The sequence below is a fragment of the Accipiter gentilis genome, chromosome Z (assembly GCF_929443795.1).
Source record: "Accipiter gentilis chromosome Z, bAccGen1.1, whole genome shotgun sequence".
Taxonomy (NCBI): Eukaryota; Metazoa; Chordata; class Aves; order Accipitriformes; family Accipitridae; genus Astur; species Astur gentilis.
The window spans coordinates 78,715,213-78,735,032 of record NC_064919.1 but is presented as its reverse complement, the minus strand read 5'-3'; the positions used below and the strand labels follow the sequence as shown (position 1 = coordinate 78,735,032).

At 51.5% G+C, this 19,820-nt stretch overlaps 1 protein-coding gene across 2 annotated transcripts in view; it reads left to right on the top strand.

Moving 5' to 3' along the window:
- CNTFR (ciliary neurotrophic factor receptor) overlaps window positions 1–19,820 on the top strand; it is a 212,790-nt gene that overhangs the window by 36,207 nt on the left and 156,763 nt on the right. Inside the window, exon 2 of one of the 2 annotated variants that reach the window (XM_049794489.1) lies at window positions 18,020–18,114. The gene's annotated coding sequence lies outside the window, so the exon portion shown is untranslated. Of the gene's footprint in view, window positions 1–18,009; window positions 18,115–19,820 lie in introns of both variants that reach the window. The other variant, XM_049794488.1, reaches the window with a different exon arrangement.

Sequence of the window (19,820 nt, the reverse complement as noted above, 5' to 3'; positions counted from 1 at the left end):
CTTTTGCAGCATCCACTGAGCTCCATGCTGCTGCCAGTGCTGGAGGGTGCTGCGTGGGCTGGCAGTGCTACAGGTGCAGTGGTGTATGGCTGTCAGGTCGTGTCCTCTCTGAGTGTCTGGCTCCTGGTCTCTCCTCCTGCACCAGAAGGACAGGTAGGGATCTGCCTCCCACAGACACTGCAAGAGCAGGGCATTTTCAGTGTGAACTCCCTCTGTGCTGAAGAAGTGTCCTAATTTCTATGTTAATGCCCGCGACACGCTTCCCCGTTCTCTTCTAGCGGGGCTGGACCTCACTGCCCCACACCTCCTGATTTATTGGCTCTTCTGCACCCCTCCATCTCTTTGCTTAGATCCCCCACCCCAGCCTGGTAGTGCCGTGGGGAAAAGCATCCATCTGGGGGGAGGTACCAGACGGCAGCGCGATTAACAAAGACTTTGTCTTGGTGTATTTTAGCTGGTATCAGTGCCACCTGCAGATGCCACATCTGCTAGCCAGATGCTGCCCGTGGGTCCCATCTCCCATGAGCAAGAGGAGGCAGCAGCAGGCATGGGGAGGCCATCGAGTGCCTTTTAGCAGGAGGCCAAGGCTGCTTCTCGAAGCTGGGAGGACAATGAAGGCGCTGAAGCAGCCAGAGCACGGCCGGGGGCAGAGGGGGACAGGCAGGCAAGGGGAAGCCATGCAAATGGGGACTTTGATGTGGCTGCGAGGAGCGGGGCTGGAGCATTGTTCCTATCACATCACATCAGTTTCACATTCCTCATGCAGGAGTGATCAACGCTTTCAGGGCCAGACAAAAGAGCGGGGAGATGAACAAAAGCGAGGGGGGGGGCTTTACCTACTGCAGAATAGAGGCAGAGGATGAATTGCTCTCTTGGCAAGCCATGGAGATGGGCTGGCGGTTGCTGTGCTTTAAAGCACCAGCTTAAAATTTTTCTCTTTTATTTAAAGGAGAAAAAAAAAAAAAAAGGTAGGAGAAAGGGTTTCCTGTGTGCAGAAGGGGGGGGGATAAATAAGATAGCATGACACGTATCTGTGGTTTTCTTACATTCCCTTGCTTGGTCTCCCCAAGTGATGACTCTCAGTTTATTGCAGAGGTGCATTGTGTCCTCTTGAGACGAGGGGCTGGCAAACATGGGTTTGACCCAGACTGCCAGATGAGAGTGCTTTTAAGGGAACCTTCTCCCCAAATTAGCAATGTAAGTGGGTTTGGAAGGCGGCTGGCCACATACAGCTGAAGACTGGGCTCTGCATGGAGGGTGTTGTCATTGGCCCTGGTACCGGGGGAAAGCAGTGTTGGAGGGAGCTATGGGTTGTGCCCAGCTCTCCTAAGCTGGGGTGTGAGGAGGAGGAGGGTGGAGGAGATGAGGAAGCGCTTCATCTTTTTTGCCGGCTGTTCTGGGGATCCTGCCTGTTGCTGCAGGGGAGACTTGGTGATGTCCCTTTGCTAGGCTGGGTTTTGCTGGGGCTGGAGAGCAGGGATGGGGCACAAGGCAGAATATGGCACAGGGTGCACATGTCCACATGTGTGTGCCCACGTGTGTGCTTCCATGCTGCCATCTCAGCCTTTGCTGCGGCCTCAGTGGCTGAGGCCTGGGTCACTGAGCTCTGGCTTTGTTCCCTTGCTTTCCCATCCCTGATGCCTCCTGGCTCTTGCCTCTCACTGACCTGTCTCCCCTCTCTGAGCCTGGTATCCTCCTTCTGCCTTGTCCTCAGCTCCTTGCTTTCGCTGGTGTACGCTGCTACCCACTTACCTAGGGAAAAAGTACATTAAACCGACTCTCTTTTTTCCCCTTGTATGTGCTATCTGCAATTTGGCTTTTGCCAGTATTAAGTGGAACTGCATCCCTCAGGGATGCTCTAGTCTCTCTCATCCTTCCCCAGAAACCTTTTTCCTGTGGAAGCACAAACCGTGAGCATCGTCCCCACCTCGTAGCCATCCCCTGCTCTCCCAGCCCCATGCATGGCTGTGGCTGCCCCTTCTTAGCCCTGACCCACGGCCCCCTCCCTGCAGCCCCGGGCCTCTTTGCCTGAAAGGCTGTCAATCAGGCTGAATTGTCTGGTGGTTTTGTGATGTGGAAAGACTCCCACCAAGGAGTCAAGGGCCAGGCTGAGACCTTTAAACTCGATTCCATTTGTGTCTTAAATCAAACAGGAATCCAGGTCCTGGGATGGAGGGGGAGGTTTAAGGGGATGCAGAGGCTCAAAATCCTCTGCTGCCCCCCCTGAGTTTTCCTGGAGCCCCTTCCCCACCTGCACCGTGTGGAGGTGGGGATGTGCCCATGGCCCTGGAGTTTAGGGCTTGTTTTCCTTCTGTAGCCCTTTGCTTTGGGGCTGTCCTGAGAGGCTGGGGGTTGGCAGCAGTGCTTCCTGTAGCGCTGGCCCTTGGAACAAACCCTGCTGCCTGGGGTACGTGGCAGGGAGCATGCCCTGCACTGAGCCAGAGGGAGGGTTGAGGGATGGGCTGGGAAATGGCGACTCTGGCCTGGGGAAAGGGAGGTTTCTGGGTTCCGCTGTTACGAGCAGATGGGGCTGGGGAAGTGGGCAGAGCTGTGCTCCCAACGTTTCTGGTCTCACCAGTTTGTGGTGGCTGCTGGTGCATGGGAGGATGTGGGTGCAGAGGACAGATCTGTGGCTCACTAATGTCCTGCAGACGGTTGCAAGGTTGAAAGCAATGTTTTAGCCTCCCCCCAGAACACTACAAGCAAGCTTGATCTTTTGGGACAGTTGTTGCTGCAAAGGGCAGAGTGCCCTTGTCCCTGTCCCCGGTGTGTGTTTGTCTCAGTGGCTTGAATCACACAGTGCCTGGTGCTGCAGGTCATCCATGGGTGCCCTCAGAGAAGGGGCAAGACCACAAGGCAGCATGTGAGGTGTTCTGAATTCCACATCTGCTGCCAGAATAGGGCATCGGGGCAGGTGAGGCTGCTTAAACACCCTCTCTCTTGTCCTTACTGTGTTTAGAGATGGGCTCAGTCCACAGAGGGAAGATCATCTTAAATGGCAGGTTGATATTTCTATTTTTCGCTCTAGAAGAGGGTTTGTCAGCAGCAGAGCTGGTGCTGCTTGGTTTCCCCTGGGGTTGAGCCCCATCCCATCTTGTGAGGGCTGTTGGGGGTCCCTTGACCTAGCACTGCTGGAGAGAGGAGGGAGAGCAGGCTGGGTGGGGAATCAAGCTTTTGCAGCTCAGCTCATGGCTTTCTCTGCCTGCCTGTGATCAAGGAGTTTGCTTTTCTGGTGTTTTTTCTTCCAACTTCTTTCCAAAGTCCATGTAGGTGAGAGATTTCATTTTGTCTTCCCGAGGGAAAGTTGCAAATCTCTCTTCCCCCGAATGAGCTGTGTTTGCAAGAGAAGCCTGGAGCTGCCTTAAGACATGTACAAGCTCAGAAATGCAGTGTTTGTGTTTGTGTTCTGGGCAAAGCCAGGGCTGCTGCCAGTCCTAAGTAAATACAGAGCTGCCCTAATAAGTGACTGCAGTAGCCAGGGCCATGCTTGCTGCCTGTGAAGCCAGATGGATCTATCTGGGGACTTGAACAGCAGCTTTCTTGCAACTAGCAAAGGCAAAGCCACTGGCATTTGGATTACCAGCTCTCCTGTGCTTTTAACAGAGTGCCAATGTTTGACAAAACCATTAAGTTAAATTAAGCCCTACGCATTTCAAATGGATTCGGAGACTTCTGGCTGACTCGCTATTAGCAGAGCTGTCTCTTCTCCCTTTCGTCTTTCGTCTCCCCCCCCCCCCCCCCCCCTCCATTTCATTGCCTTAGTGTAGCTGGTTTTACTGCTGACGTTTAAAAGCCACATGCTGGGACTCAAGGAGAGACCTGGCATTGGGGATGGCACTGCTGTAAGCCCAGGTGTGCCCGGTCCTGCTGTGGTGGGCAGGGAGGATGCTTGGAAGGTGTTTGCTCAGGGCAAGCCCTGTGTCCTGCAGAGCCTGGGTATGGGTTGGCCAGGGATGCTCCGGTCCCTGCAGAGCCCACGGCTGCTCTGCTCTTGCCCATTGCCAGTGTTATTTATGGCACAGACTGCTGCTTTGCTGGGCCATTTCCAGAGAGCGGAGAAAGATGCTGTTGGCTCAGAGGGGCTCACAGCGCAAGGGCAGGGGATAGCAGAGAGTGTTGGTGGGAGCAGGAGCAGCAGCAGCACGGCCTGTCCAAGTCACCTTGACTTACTCGGGTGAAAGTGAAGGGCTTTAAAGAGCCACAGGGCGATGACCTTGTAAATGGATGCGTGACCCAACTGCTCCCCTGTTCTGTCGGCTGCTTTGTGTCACTGATACTGCTCTTCATGCCTGTGGAGAATCACCGGGGCTGGGGGGGTGGTTGCTGGCATCTCATTTGCACAGCTGCATCTCAACTGTGCAAGCTCTGCAGTCTCTCTGGTGTGAGAAATGCTGTCAGCTTCCCCCTGCCCATCTAATGTAGCTTTTCCTGGGGCAGGAGAACCGCTGTGGAACCTCACTGTGGCAGCTGGCGGAGCTGTTGCTGACGGTGGAGATGTTGCTGCCCTGGAGTGTATTTTGGGAGTGGGCTGTGAAGTGTTGAACAAGGTGAGCAGAAAGCACGAGAGGGTGGCTGTGGGGCACCAGCCCAGCGATGCCACCGAGATGTGGAGGGATGCCTCTGCTTGGGGACCAAAGGCAGCTGCATCACTGCAGCTGTGCTGGAGTGTGAGTGGAGTCAAGAAGGAGGGAGAGTGGTGGCATGGGGTGGGCCTAAAGGCCAGGGATAGAAAAGCACTGAATGTTACAGTATAGGAGTGAAGGTTTTCCAACTAGTAAATGTGCTGAGTGGGATCTGATGGAGCTCGTGGGCTAGGGAGAAGATACAGCAGTTGGATGGTGGACCAAAGCTGGAAATGTTTTGCTGGTGTCTGAGGCTTGCAGCACTGTTATCTGCTGCCCTGTAGTACTGGTCTGTGGAAGCGTGTTGTGCCAAGTGCTGTCCTGGCAGACAACATCCCACATAGCAGCTCCTGTTGCTCTGCCTGCAAGGTTCAAAATATTAATTGCAGATGATATGGGGACTGCAAGCTTTGGAGAAGCTGGGCTGCACTGCTGGAACAGCCTTCTTAATGAGCAGATCGCTGCTCTGCACAGTGAAATTCCCTCAAGCACCTCTGCCCCTGTGCACCTCTTGCCCCTTGGTCTTTGCTGCCTTGGCCCCACATTTATTGAATCACTCTAAGATGTGACCTCTTGACGCACGCAGCTCCCCTCTTGCTCTCCCTGTCACAGCTTGCCTGGAGAGGAGCCAGGAGGTGCTGAAGAAGAGACTTCAGCACAACAATGACATGGTTGGTCTTAGGTGTGCAAAACTGGAGTGCTAAGCCATGGGAAGCACCTCTGGGTAAAGACTTGGAGGAAGGTCAGCATCATGGAGCCCACTCCCATTGACACCTAGCATGTGGTGCCCATAGCCATATCTTCCTGCTGGGTGCAGCCCCCACCCCCCATCAGTGTCTTATTTCTCTGGGTGCTCTCTCGTTATTTCCATGTTCATTAATGCTGATACGCTCAATTGCATCAGCTCGCTTCCAGGGACCAAGTGCAATCCTGCGCCTTCATTTGCATCCCCGCTGCCTAGCTGTTGCCCAGGCAATGCCAGGTGCTTTGACATCATTACCCAGCCGACTGGCATCCTCTCTGCCCCATTAACCTTGCCGTAATTGACTTCAAATTGAAGGAAGCGGGGGGGTGGGGGAGCGGAACTGTGATGAAACGGCAACTGTTTGCATCGTCGTGGAGCAGGGCTCTTTGTTTTTTGAAAGGAAAACTGTGACAGTCGGTTATGGCTGTGACTAGATTTGGGAAGGGTTTCTTGCCCTGTAGGAAGCTGTGCAGTCTGTCTTGGTTTACAATATTTCCCCACCACCATCTCCCATGGAAATGTGATGTGAAAACTTGGTGGTGGTTGTCAGCAGGGAAACTCAGAGGGTTAGTGGAGGAGAAGAATGGTGTCGGAGACGCTGGGAGCAGTGGGTCTGTGCAGCCTGGGGATAGGAAGGTGAAGCAGGGTGTTGGGGGTGTCTTATTGCTCTTTTGAGCGTCTTGATGGGTGAGGAGAGGCAGGAGTTGGACTCATTTTTTGAAGCACCTAGGGACAGGGCAGCAGACAGCAGCCCAGTTTGAAGCATCTAATTACCTATCAGGCACTGAGAAGCATCTTGTCCCCATGAGTGCATTCAAACACTGCAAAAGGAATAAGAGATGAGAAAGGTCTAGCCTTTGAGATGTGCAGCCCTGACCTGCAGCAGCCCCTGTGTGACCTGAGCTGGCTGGTCCTGCTCCACTGGCATGGCATTAGGTTGAGAGCTGGGCCAAGCTAGGTTATTCTACAGCTCTGATCCTAAATCCATTCTAGTAACTAGTGATATTTTCTTCCTTCTTGGTTAAACTTTTTTTTTTTTTTTAAACTTAAATGTTGAAATAGCATAAAACTTCTCTGGAGTTTTTCCTATTTAAAGGTAGAATTGGCTTTTGTCACATTTTCTTTTTGCCCCCTTGTGAGCCAAAGTCACCCAAACAGATGCTTCTCTACAGAATCTCTATCACTGAATTGGCATCTTCTAACAAGCTTCACTGTGCAGTTTTCTGTCAGCTTGAGTCAATTTTATTTATTCACCTTCTGCTTGCACAGCACCACAGTCGCCAAGTCTTCCTGTGTTTGCTCGTGACTTCTGCTGGATGTAAATCGTTAGGCTTAATTGAGCTGCCTGCCCAAGGAGAGGGTCGGTGCAAGAGCTGATGGAGACCTCAGCACCAGCTGCTTGATGGCCAAACCCAGCACAACTGGTCCTGCTCCATCAGAGCCCCTGCACAAGGCAGGTCTGTCCAGTGCAGGCAAGTGCTGTGCTTCCCTGTGCAAGAGAGGAGCTTCCCATGTTATTCAAAGCTGGGGCAAAGGGATGCAATACTTTGAGCTTTACTGCCCCTTATTGAGGATTTATTATTCATTATTTATTAATATTACTATTTAATTACTTATTATCTGTTACTTATTAAGAAAGGAGGTAATTCTGCACTGTGTTTCTGAGCTTTCCAAAAGGTGGAGCTGAGAAACTTGTGGCAGGAGGGGTTTCTTCAGCTCTAGAATCTCAGCTGGCCTAATCTTACCCATCTGTCGTGGACTGATGCTTCACCGCCTCATCCTCTGCAAGATGCAGAAGTCCGCATAGGGCCAAGCGAGATGGGGATTTGTCACTGTACAAACCTTTAAGTGCTGCTGGGATGTGGTGATAGGGAGACTGTTCACCCTCTCCAAGCAAGGAGATCTTTATTTGGGTGGAGCCCTGGGGCTGTCACACCTAATTGCTGTGTTACAGAAGAAGCTTGGTGGAGGCAATTGCTGGTGCTTTTGACTGCTGACTGGATTTGCACTTGTGTCTCACTGTCAGCTAGGAGGGGGTGTTTGAACCTTTGGTTGTCACAGTGGTTGGAGGCAGGTCAGGGCTAGAAGTGAAGTATTAAGAGATTCCTGGGCTGGTGTCTGCAGCTTGAGCTGAAAGCGGTGCAACTGTGTCCGCAGCAGCTTTCCCAGGGAGCGCAGGCCCCCCATGCTGCAGTTGCAGTCAGTGAGCCATGGTGTGTGAGGAGCATAGCTCTGCCTCTGTGTCCCCTAGAGCTAACAGAGCTTAGTATCTATTAGCAGCTTAATTTGTAATTAATAACTTGATGTTGTTTTTTGAAATGGCTTGCGGAGGGGGTCAACACAAGAGGCTCACGCAGCCTGCAGCATGCTGCCATCAACTGCCGAGGAGCATCCTGAGATTTGGGGGGGTAGGTTTGGACATGAAGGTTGTTGGAAAGCAGGGAAACAGCCCTAGCAGGGGGGTGTGATGCAGGCTATCCTGGAGGTGAGTCTGAGGGCTCGGAAGTCTAATGCGTTTCTGTCTTCGCATCTAGGAGTGCTGGCTGATAATCCTGGGGCAAATCTTGCTTCAGCCTGTGGCACCACCATGCAGGGATCCATGCTGGGAAGAATTGGGCTTGGCTTGGGTGTGCCTTGTTGAGAGGGGCATGCAGAGCAGTCTGAGTGCTTCACTATCCTCCTGCGCTTGCAATCCTGCTGTGACAGCCAGGCCAGCAGTGCTGGCGGTTGTCCATGTGTCCGGCAGGTGATGCAAGGGTCTGACAGGTCCATTGCTTCCCTCTGCGTGTGGGAGCTCCTCCAGCCGCACAGGGTGCGTGTGTCCTGGAGCTGCAGTCCAGCTGGGGTTGATGTACGTCATCTTCCTCGCAGCTTTTGGTGGGTTTCCCTTCCCTGTCCTCATGGCTTACTGCTTTCCCAGGTGCACCAGCTCACAGTGGTGTGTGGGGACTCCAGCCTGCGGAGTGCCTCTTGCACAGCGAGCAAAGTTCCCCGCAGTGCAGAAATTCAGGCTGCCCTGCCAAAAGTGAAGAGAGATGCAGCCCACAGAGATGCAACAGGCCCAGGGCCACCCAGCACAGATGAACTTAGCCTTCCTCACAGCCTGTGGCTATCTACTGACCATATTGCTCTCAAAGTAACCTTCCTGATACTCTCCTGCAAGGAATAGCTTGATATGATGATGATGATTCTCCTTCTTCCTGTTCCACATTCTGCTCCATCCTTCTCTGGCATGCCTGCTCCATGTGAGCAGTCCAGAGGGCTCCTGCCTTGTGTGTTCCTCTGATCCCCTGCACGGTCTGTCCCTCTCACTTTTCTCCGTGCTGTACTTGTCGTAGGACAGAAGAGCTATGTCTCTTTTTCTTCAGCATTTATTCCTGAATGACTTGCTGCTGCTTCATTTTCTGAGAACTCCAAAAAAGTGACTATGACATGCATGGGGAGGAGAAAGCTTCTATGCTTCACATTGCAGAGGAGACGGCAGAGAAAACGTGAAGTGGATATGTGCAGCCGTGGGAACCATTGGAGAACAGTGGCAGGATGCCAGGGCTGGGGGATGCTGTGTGTGTCCCAGGTTGGATGGGACACCGGTGTCAGAGGGACAGATGGTCTTATGTTACTCCAGCCTTGTCTTCCCTGTGTGAGTGATGTAGCTGGGTTTCAGTTGGGTTTTTTTTCCCATTTCAGTGCTTCTCAATGCTCAGCTGTTTGAGCCAAGTGTTCCCTTAGCATTTGAGGCTCTCTCTGTGCAGGGCGAGGTTTGCATCTGAGTTGCTTGGCATGTATTTGCCATCCGGTGGGTCTCATGTCTGGAAAGCTCTGCAGCTGGGGCAGAAGCTGAGTTAATTTGCACTGGAAGGCAGGCATGCTTTGTGTTGCATGTTGGTTTCTCCTTGCAGAAATCCCATTTGAGATATTTGTTCTCTTCTATTATTGAAGCCATGTTAGGGGGCATGGCAGCCTCCCTGCAAAGCTGGGAAAAGAGAGCTATCCTGAAAGGTGCAAATTAAATCTGTGCTCTGCTATAAAGAGCTGTTGTACTGTTAATGTGGACCCTTCTCCAGAGTTCTGATGCTCTTTGCCTGCAACTGAGGAAGAAAAGCTCACAGAGACAGTCCTGTGGGAAGCAAAACAGGCTCCAGAGTTCAGTTTGCAGCTATATTGGATGAAATGCTTCTAAAATTCAGGAGAAAAGTGCCATAGGATCTTTAACACTCATTTGAATCACCTCATGAAATGATCACATGGGGCATAGCATTTTGGTATAGCTTGCCTAGGAAGAAGGGTGCTTGGGAAGAGCAACTGGATCCAAGGGGCCCTGGTGCTTCAGAGGACAAGGGACAAGCATGGGGAGATGGCTGCAGTGCTGCACAAGCTGGAAGAGTCTCAGTCTGGAACTTGATTACACAAAAACTTTGTTCTTCCTTACCTGGGTGCCAGAGTTGGGACCTGTCGTCATCTCCTATGTCTTCCCACAGTTGCTTCCTCCTGGGGTTGCCCCAGAGCCTGCTGCTAGCTCCCAGCAGTGTGCAAGTGTCACTGCTCCTGGTTGTGCACCCTGGGGAGCTGTCACCACCGACAGCCCTCTGGCCATGGGTGCAGCAGGGGGGCTCCCAGTGGGCTGGGGCAAAGGCACCCCAAAAACATCTCTGTAGGGAAGGCATCTCCAGGTGCAAGTCTGGAGGAAATTAAAACTAGGAGAGGCCATAAACTCTATTTACTATTAAGAAGCTGTTGGTGACTCCGTGCTCCTCAGTGCTTTGGAGATGCCCTTGGCACAGTCCCCAACTCATCCCAGCCTGGGGCTGCCACTGAGGCCCCAAATACTTCTTTTTCATGCCCTGCAGCAACACTGTCACAGCTTTGACAGGTAGAAGGTGATCACTGCGGACTGTCATCAGCACTTGAGCTTTCCTTCACATCCTCTCATGCCCCGTCCAGCCCAGGAGGGAGCTGGGAGAGGCACCCATTGTTGGTGCCAGGGCTGTGCCAGCCATGGAGGGGCTGGCGTTGGTGGAGAGCCGACTGTGGGCTGCACAGGGTTAAGCAGACATTGACAGTAAACAGGAAGAGAGGACAAAAGCAAGTCTGCTGTAATTATGTAGCATTTATTATTAATACGCTGGAATTGCTGGAAGCAGCCTCTGTAATGTGAATACTGATACAGAGGTTCAGAAGACAACTTAGCTCTCATCTGTCTGTTTATTAGCTCCCTCAGCTCTGGCAGGCAACGAACTAAAGCCTCATTTGCTACTGCCTTGTTGCACCCCCTCCTTCTCCCCGCAAACTCCTTGCTGTTTCCATAAAGAAACCTGTTGTTTGTTCATCCTCACGCCGGGCACCACAGGAGTGCACGGCACGATCCTGGATAGCAAAGCGGACTTTAATCCTTGGCCTGAGCCTGCCTGTTTGCAAGGCAGGGCCCAAAGTGTGACGCTGGGCTGTGCAGAGCCGTCGCCTTTCCAAGACGGCCATGGCTGATGCTGGCTTGGGATGTCCCAGCTCCTGGGTTGCAGAGGTGCTCATCCTTGGGGCAGCAGCTTTAACAAGACCACATTGCGTGGGCTGGCGCAGCTTGGGATCCCCAATTCATAACGGTGTTGTGATGTGAGGGCAGTGGAGCTATGTGTTGCTTTAGGAAGCTGGCTAGGAAATAATTAAAGGCAGCTAGGGTGCAGAGAGCAAAAAGTTAAACCCGCTGTCAGGGGATGCAACAGGTTTCCTTTTTCTTCTGTGGTTTGGTAGAATTTGTCATTCTAGCTTCTGTCCAAGTTTCTGAGCTTCAGCCTGGGTTTTTTTCTGCATATCCTGAGCATATAGGACATCCATTCCCTTATGTATTATACAGTAGTTTAAAGAGGATTAAGACAATAGCTAATCTAAATGATGAATGATGTAGATTGCTCAGCCTCTGAGCCACCGGGATTTTTCTTGCACACAGATTAGTCAGCTCAGTAGCTAAATATTGGGGCAAACAGTATAAATCCATGCAGATAAGCCTCTCTGGCTTGAATAGGATAGAAGGATTTCGAAATGGGCTTCGACACCGCTCTGCGTCTTGTCACAGCGTCTGCGGCCGCATCGCTGACACGACGGATGGGGAAGGAGGCCCGATGGCTGCTGATGCACAGCCCGGGTGGCTGAGGAAATAAAGCATGCAGCGCTTCTCGGTCGATGCCGTTATCGGATACGGATGGTGGCAGGAGAGGGAGGGGATCAATGCCGCTCACCTCCCTGCCACTAGAGCTGGCTGTTTGCTTGTTGAACCTGGGGTGGGGGGGCTGATCCAGCCTCGGAGACAGCAGCCTGCAGCAGCAAAACGTGGGCTGGTGGGGTTTTACTTGCATGAATGTGCTGGTGTGGCTGGTACCTGCCCTCCATCCCAGTATCAGCACTGGGATGGTGCTGGCAGCCCCCAGGGAGCATGACCCACAGGAGAGAACTTGTACTGGCGTGGGACTGACAGTGGGTTTTTCTTAAGCTCTGAAGCAGAAGGGTTTAAATCTTTTATTTATATGTCTGGTCGAGTCTGTCAGAGTTGTGTCAAATATTTTTGACAAGCAAAAATGCCATTTGCTTCAGCTTAATGAAAAATGATTTTTTTTTTTTTTTCCTCAGGAACTAAAAGAATTGTAGTTTCAACTGCAAACCCAAAAAGCTCCTCAGGAAAAAAACCCACAAAACAAAACCAAAAAACCTTCGGATAGTTGTGAGAGTTGGCTGATAGAAGACACTCTCAGTCGGTGTTTTGGGTCTGTGTAAAATGAGGGTCTGGAGACCATTCAATCATATGGTATCTCCTTTTATGAAGCTTTCTGGGCATATTATTCTAATGATGTTTAATGGCACTGATTTCTTCATCTTAACTGAGTGTGTCTTTTCCCAGACCCACATCATTTTGATTCACTCCTCTTATGAGAAGTATGAAAGCCAGGACTGGCTTGACTCAGTGCAGATGAAGAGCCGTCCTGGTGGTTGTCTCATCCCTCCCAGTGGGGATGCAGTCCTCCCAGCATCTGTCTGTCTAAGGCTGAGGGTTGTGTTGAGGCAAAGCTTGCATCAGGACCAGATTTGTCAGAGGACCTGTTGTCCTTGAATTTTCCCTGCTCCTCTTGAAATAATTTGTTTTCTGCCATGTTTTCTGCCATTTAATAAGGAGCTGGGTGAACATCATGGTTTGGCCAACACAATGTGTCTAGCCTGAGGTCCTGTGGCTAAGTCCAGTCTCCTCCTTCTTCCCTTTCCCTCTTCCCAGGCTGAAAAGTCTTGGTGCGCCCTGATGCAGAAGCTGTTTTGTTCCCCTTCCCCTGTACCTCTTGCAGTCTCACTGCTCCTTTTTGAGGTGTGAGGACCAGAGCCGTGTGTGATGTCCAAGTGACAGTTGCATAGTAGACTTGTACAGTGGCAACATGGTCTGGTTTGGGTTAGAGTAGTGCTGGACACTGGCATAGCTCATCTACTCTGCAGGACACATGTACAAGCTCTGCTCAGAAATGCAGGGTGGATCTGTGTCTGGATTTTACCTGGTCTCCTCACTGAGTGAGATCTGGGTTAAAATTCAGCCTGGGTTGTGGTTGGCTGTGGAGAAGGTGTGGGTGCCACAGTTACTACTGCACACTGAACCCCCCAGCTGGCTGGGTAGCGTGGGGCTGAGATACGGGATGCTGCAGGCTTGGGAAAAAGGCCTTCCTCCCCACACCCACCTCTCTGAGATTCAGGCAAGGCTGGCTTTGTGTGAGCCCTTCTCCTCGGGGGCAGATCTCCCTTCTCCATAACCTAATCCAGTGGTCAGCAAGGGAGACCCTTCCTTGGGTACCAGCTGGGAGAAGTGTAGGGCAGTGGAACAAGCCTACGAACGCTCACCACTTGTCCCACAGCTGAAAAGTTTGTCTTGTGCATCCTGAGTCAGGATCAGGCTGTGTCATAACCTGGTCCTCTGCCTTGCGTTGCATCCCCTGGGAGCTGTCAGGAGGCTGCCTGAGCCGTGTGGTAACACGGGTCTTGGGGATGCAAGCAAGGTCAGATGTCTTCTCAGAAATGAGATTGGCGATGATGCCACCGGTGCTGACAAATGGCCTGTCGTTAATCTCTGACTCACGGCAGCGGAGAGGGCAGTGGTGGAAGAAACCCATGAAGTCACTCGCAGCCTCTCTCCCCAGGGAGCTGCACAGAACTTCTACCCTGAACCTTTCCAGATGGGTAGGTGCCCATCCCCAGGGATGGTGGGTCTCCCTACACGCCTGCCCTGAGTGTGTTTGTGTGCAGGTGAAGGTGCATGGCATAACTTCAGTCTAGCTCCAGTCAAGCTCCTAAGCATCTGGGAACTCACCCCATGGTGCAGATGGTAGGAGCCCTGCAGCCACTGTTGGGGACTGGATTCTGGCGTGAGACATAGCTCTGGCTCAGCAGTGGTGCAAACAGGATGAACGTTGAAACAAAGCTTGTATTATCAGCGTGTTGCAATACCATTGTGATACATGAGGTGCTGTGCTGCTGGGAGGTGCTTGCTGCAGGGAGCTGGGGGAGACCAGACCTGGGATGCTCAAACCCTGGCTGTGCTCCCCTGTGCTGGGGTATTGCCTGGGGCCAGCTCTGCTGGATGCTCAGACCTCTCACAGAGCAGCCTTCACCTCTTCTCTTGCTTTTTGAGTCACTTTCTATGCTTTTTATAGAAAGGATGTCTTTCCTCAGTTGTAAAAGACTCCTTGGAGGTTATAGCCAAAACAGCCAGGACCTCTTGTGGTGCTTGATGCTGGTGGAGATGCTGCACTCACTGCTTAGCCATGCTGACAAGCTGCGCAGGGCTGAGCTGCCTTTTGGGGCTGCTGTTGATGGTACAAGTACAAGCTTTGCATATGTGTGGGGAATAGGTGACTTTCTCTTCTGAATTATTTGGGGTTTTTTAAATCTCTTTCAGGATGAAAGAAGACACAGTTAACTCACCTCTGACTCCCTCCAGACACTTGAGTCCCTCGGCTAGGACCGGGGAGTTGATGGACGGCAGGAGACAGGGGCATGTGGGATGGGGTTTCTTTGCCTGGAAGGGCAGAGGAGAAGGGTGCACTGATGGGGATGAGGAGATACTGGTTGTGGGACTGCGAGGGCTGCCACAAGCCCAGGCTGCTGCAGCCGCAGCACAGCCTGAGCTGTGCCCCCAGGATCCTTCCCCTCCACCTTTGCTGAGCTACAATTTCATTTTTCACTTTTCTTCCATCCCCTCTTAACTGGAAGAAGTCCTAAATAAAGTTGCTGTCACTTTTATTTATGGGCGCAGGGGAAGAGATGGACAAAAAGCCTGTGTGCTCCTGACAGCTACAAAGCAGCCGGCTGTTTTTCTTCGCTTGCGTTGGCGAAGCAATCGATCCGGGCGCAGGCGAGCACCTTCCTTGGGTGCGTGGGGCTTCCATGTCCCCCTGCCCGGGGGACTTTGGGAGGATGGATGGAGGGGGCTTCACCTCCTGGCTACTGGCCATGGGGCTATTGCAGGGCCAGGCTTGCCCAGGAACACCTGTCCCAAAATCCTGGACCCTCAAAAATACAGATGCGTGAACTCGCCTGCCTTAAAAATCCATCACAGGCTTCTTGTCTCCATCTTGATTGGTTCCAGTGAGGTCAACTTTTTTTAATAACTTCTGGACTTCGGCAGGGAAAACTATTTCCTTCAGGAAATAATATAATTAAGGTTGCCTGACACTTCTGATTATAAGCCCCTGTCTTCAGTTGCTTGAAACTACGCCAGTCTTTAACCATTTGGACTGAAACTTCACATGTCTCTGCCTCCGGCTGAATTTTTTTGGAAAATTTTAGCAAAGAGGGTTTTAAGCTGCTCTCAGAATGCAGTTTGGGGGAGAAAAAGGCATTAGTTTATCCACAGCTTGAAAAAAGAAAAGAAAAGAAAAATTCTTACAGTTGTTGTACCGAAGAAACTCTAGTATCTTTGTGCTGTGAGAGCAGGTCTGATAGTTACGGGGAAGATTTTCAGCCAGGTGTCAAGGATCTGCTCGATGCTGACGCCATGAAAATCCACTTTCCGTGTGCCAAGTTGTGAGCCTCTGAAAAACGCTGCTGTGTGGGTGTATTATATATGGCGTGTGCAGGGAGGTAGCAGCCGCTCTGCTCCCACATCAGGAACTGTGCTGCTTTGAGCACATGTAAGTGCAAAACCTACACCCCAGCTCTTGCATGGGATGCCTTGCCGCTGGGAAACCGTGGGCCCCTTTTGTTGGTACAAGTAAAACTCATCGATCCCTGATCGACATAGCCCTGGCTTGTGCTGTGTAGAAAGATTTTTGGCAAATGCTGTGTATTTGGCTTTTGGGGTTTTTTTTTGCAAGAAGTGGTTCAGTTACCCCTTAGCCCTTGCTGTAGCATGCAGATGCGTCGTGTGAGACATGCAGCATGCAATGGGTGCTGGGCTTCCTTCAGGGTTTTCAAGGGACTTGTTTGAACAGTTACTGCTTTTGCATTGCAACAATTGCAGGTTTCTCCTAACTCAGCTTGTTGCTACAGAAATTGCCAACAGTATTTCTGGGGGCAGCCACGACAAGGCCCTATAAAGCAGGTGTCACACTGGTGAAGTGTCCTGACTGTGGCATTGCTGGGACCTGAAGTCCTGGTGATGTGGGGTGAGCGCAAGACTGGTGCAAACCTTCCTGCAGGGACCTGCCACAAGACTTATCCCTGCTCTATGGCTGGTGATACTTGCTCTTTACCTGAGCTGTGGTCAAGGCTGTCCCCTCTTTTGGGGACAGTCTAGCTCACAGATCTTCCCGCTGACTCAGTGGGAGCTCATGCACTGAGCCAGGTCCTTCGGCTGGCGATCTACTTTGGGCATGCTGAGGTCCTCCAAAACCCAATTTGACCTCAATCTGGGGTTCTTAAAAAACAAATCCATGCTTCAACTTCCATGGGGAAAACTGGGCTGCTGGACCTATGACAGGGCTGGCGCATCTCAACAGGATGAGGCACAGAGGTGTCAGGGGGTGTCAGTCCTTTCCATATGAGCAGGTTCCAGGGATATCTCTCACCAAAGGCATTGGGATTTTGCACTTTGTACTGAGCATAACGCACTGTCCCTGCAAGAGCTACGTCCTTATGGCTTGCGCAGAGGATGCTGCAAAAACCTCCCCAAGGGTGCTCAGTGCTAAACCCATCTCTCTTGTCATATCCCTGCCAAGCTGGAGCGACAGCCCAGGCAGGTCTCTGGCAGGTAGTGACGAATGAGCCTTGCTGCTTGCTGTAGTCTGGTCTCTTCTGTTCCGCTTCATCTGTGAGTAAAAAAAAGTAAAAATAAAAAGTTACATTGGCATTGCAAAGCAAGGGGAGGCTTGGTGGGGAGGAGCCCTCTCCCCTTCTTGCCAGTCACTTGTCAGCTCTGGGGTGCCTGGCAGAGCAGCTTTTGAGTGATGGGGCGTTGCGGGTGTTGGGCTTGGGGCAGCTGGAGTTAAATTTCTTCGTTGGCTGACACCTGACAAGCATGATAAATTGCGGCACACCATGGCTGCCGGCATGACAAACGGTCCGCTTCCCTCCTTTTAAGCTCTGGGAAAACTTTTTAATTATTTCCCAGAGCTTTGCAAATGAGGGTTTCTCCATCAGGCACCGAGCAGAGTTTGGGGGAGTTTATTTATCTATTGAGGTTTTGGGGGGGGAGGGGAGGGGGGAGTTGTAGTTTGGGTTTTCTGTAGCATCCTCCGGCTGACTCACCTGGGCTTTGGGTGGGGTCCCGGGAAGGGCTTTGGAGAAGCTTGTAGGCTTGGGGTCGGGTACTAACTAAAGCACATGGTGTTCCAGGAGTGGAGTCGCTGTCACCTATGGGAAAGTGGCTCCACAGGAGTCACTCCCAGACTTACCTCTTGCCAGCGGAGTTTGGCTCCTATTTTTGTTTTTAATAAGGCAGAACCATAAGACTTTTTTTTTCCCTCAAACTGTTTGAAAAGCAGGGGGAGAACAACACAAGCTCAGCCACAAGAGCTAGATAATGAGCCCAGATCTTGACTGATAATTTGTTTGTCTACCACAAAAAAAGCGTATTTGCTGCTATAACTGAAGGCATGGCTGGTTACAGTAATGCCTCAGACTCCACCTCACTAGGCAGCATGTCACACACAGCACAGAAAGTCTCTCTCCTGTTTCCAGTCCTCAGTGTCTGTGCTGCAAAGCCATACGTGCGTGCTTTCCTCTTTACACTCCCAGGTTCAGTCGGATTGGCCTCTCCCTGCGTGGTTTAACACGTGTGTGAGGCTTTGCAGGATTAGGGCTTAGGGAGTGCAAGACCTCGTGGGCAAATGCCTTGGTGCTGGGCTGACGTTTTAATGCTGTTACGCTGTTTTGGCTGGGGAGCATTGCTGTCTGTCTTTAAAGAAGATCAGAGATGCCCCAAGCTGCAGTATTTTTTTTTTCCCCTCTCCCCTTTCATGTCTCTAAATCCAAATATTTAAGCAAATGCACGCTTTGGGGCTGGACTGTGATGCTCATGTGGGAGGGCTCTTCATCTAAACTAGCCTCATGTTTACACCGGTTACCCCCAGCTGTCAGGGCTGGAAAACAGATGCCCTCCTCCCTTGGTTGTTTTCTAAACCTGAAGCGATGGTGGAACTCCACCTGGTAACCTGACAGGTTGTCTCTTCTGTTTTGTTGAAGAAAATCCCAGACCTGAGCGGCGAGGATTGGTCAAGCAGCCAGAAGAATCCCCCAGACGTGGATGAAAAATTGGGGACACCCCAAGGACTCTGGACTGGTTGAGAGGTAAGAGGTGGGTTAAAACACATGCTCATCTGGTTTGTCCTCATTTGGTGTGCTCTGGGCCACATGGCTGTGGTTGAGCTGCGGGCCATATGTCTTTTGACTAGGATGGCATTTATTAAAGCGCGGCGAAAGGCTGTTCCTGGCTCTGGTGTGTGAGCAGCCCCATGGCCACTGTGCAAAGAGGGCAGATACTGACAGTGGTTATTTAGGTTGTAGAGGGCCAGGTTTGTGTGAACAGCTTGGAAAATGCAGATGACATGGACTGTACGTGGGAGGCTTCTCCGTAGAGAGCCCTTCCACTTGAAAGCCCTTAGGGCAGCTCAGGGATGTGTGGTCTGACTGGGGTAGCAGAGATTCCATGATGGCTGAACTACTCTGGAGCAGGTAAGTATTACCCAGCCCTGCTTTGTGGTAGGAGGTGAGGTGCCACCTCTCACAGACAAGCACAACCTCAAGCTCTCAGCTCTGCTGAGTGTTCTTTCTGCTTTCCTGCACTGGAGGCTGCAGCATCATAGATGTGATGAACTTCCCTGGGCTCTGCTCTGCTGAAAAAGTGCTGCATCCCCTTGGGAGACCACCACTATCAGCAGCCACAGTCAAGGGGTTGCTCCACCTCTGAGATGCGTTGCATGTGTTTTTTGTATGGGATAACATAGTGATAACATAGTGTTGCTTGAGGAGAGGTTTGGGGTCATCTCTTTCAAGCCATGGGGACCATGGTGGAGCAGGGGAGGGGCCTGTGGATAGGGCTGCCCCATCTGGGGATGTAGACCCTGTGGAGCCATGCTGGTGAAGCCGATGCTTGCTGGTGTGCTTGAGAAATGAAAATGATGAATTAAAATTTAACAAGTCTCTAAATGCCAGGCAAGGACATCTTAAGTGGGAATTGTCACTGTTTGACTAGTGCAGCCTCCCACTTAGCTAAAACTGAGTGACTTTAATTACATTGATCTTGAAAAAGCAATAGCTTACACTCAACAGGAGAAACTGTTGGCAAAAATAGCATAAAGTGTCATGAATTTCCCCTGTGCAGCTCCCCTGCCCTCTTCCCCCACATCGTGCTTCCCAGGGGTGTTTTGCAGCCCCTTTCACCCTGGTTTGGCAGAGTCCTGTATCCTCTGAAGCCACAGGCAAGGACAGAAATGCTCCCTGTGTGCAAGGCTGAACGTGGACTATGGAGTTAAAAACTCAAAATTAAGGGACCGCAGGCGTAGGCAGCACCTGATGGAGCCGCAGTGGGGAGTGAGCTGGGGTCTGGCCATGCAGAGATGCTCTGCAGCAGCAAAACGCTGCCCTCAGCATTGCCGGGTGGTGTCATCCATGGAGTGCTGTGGGATAAGGACCCCTTCCCTCCCCATACTCATTATGGACCGACCCACCCATGGGACTCCTCACAGCTCTGCAAATAGAGCAGCTCGAGGAGGGTTCGTCGCTAATAATACCAATTACTGTTACATGCTGGCTACAAGGTACACTGGCAGTAATGGGATCCAGGGGGATGAAATGAAAGCGATATAATACAGTGAGATAAATTAGCATTGTAAAATTAGCCATGGGTCTAGTCAGGGATCTGACAAATGTGTCGCAGCTTCAGTACAAGCTCTGAGCGCTGCTGAATTGGATTTAGTGGCCCAGAGCAAAGCAGATGGGAGCAAGGGAAAAAAGAGTTTATGAGGGGTCTCCGTACACACATGCTAACGGTTAAC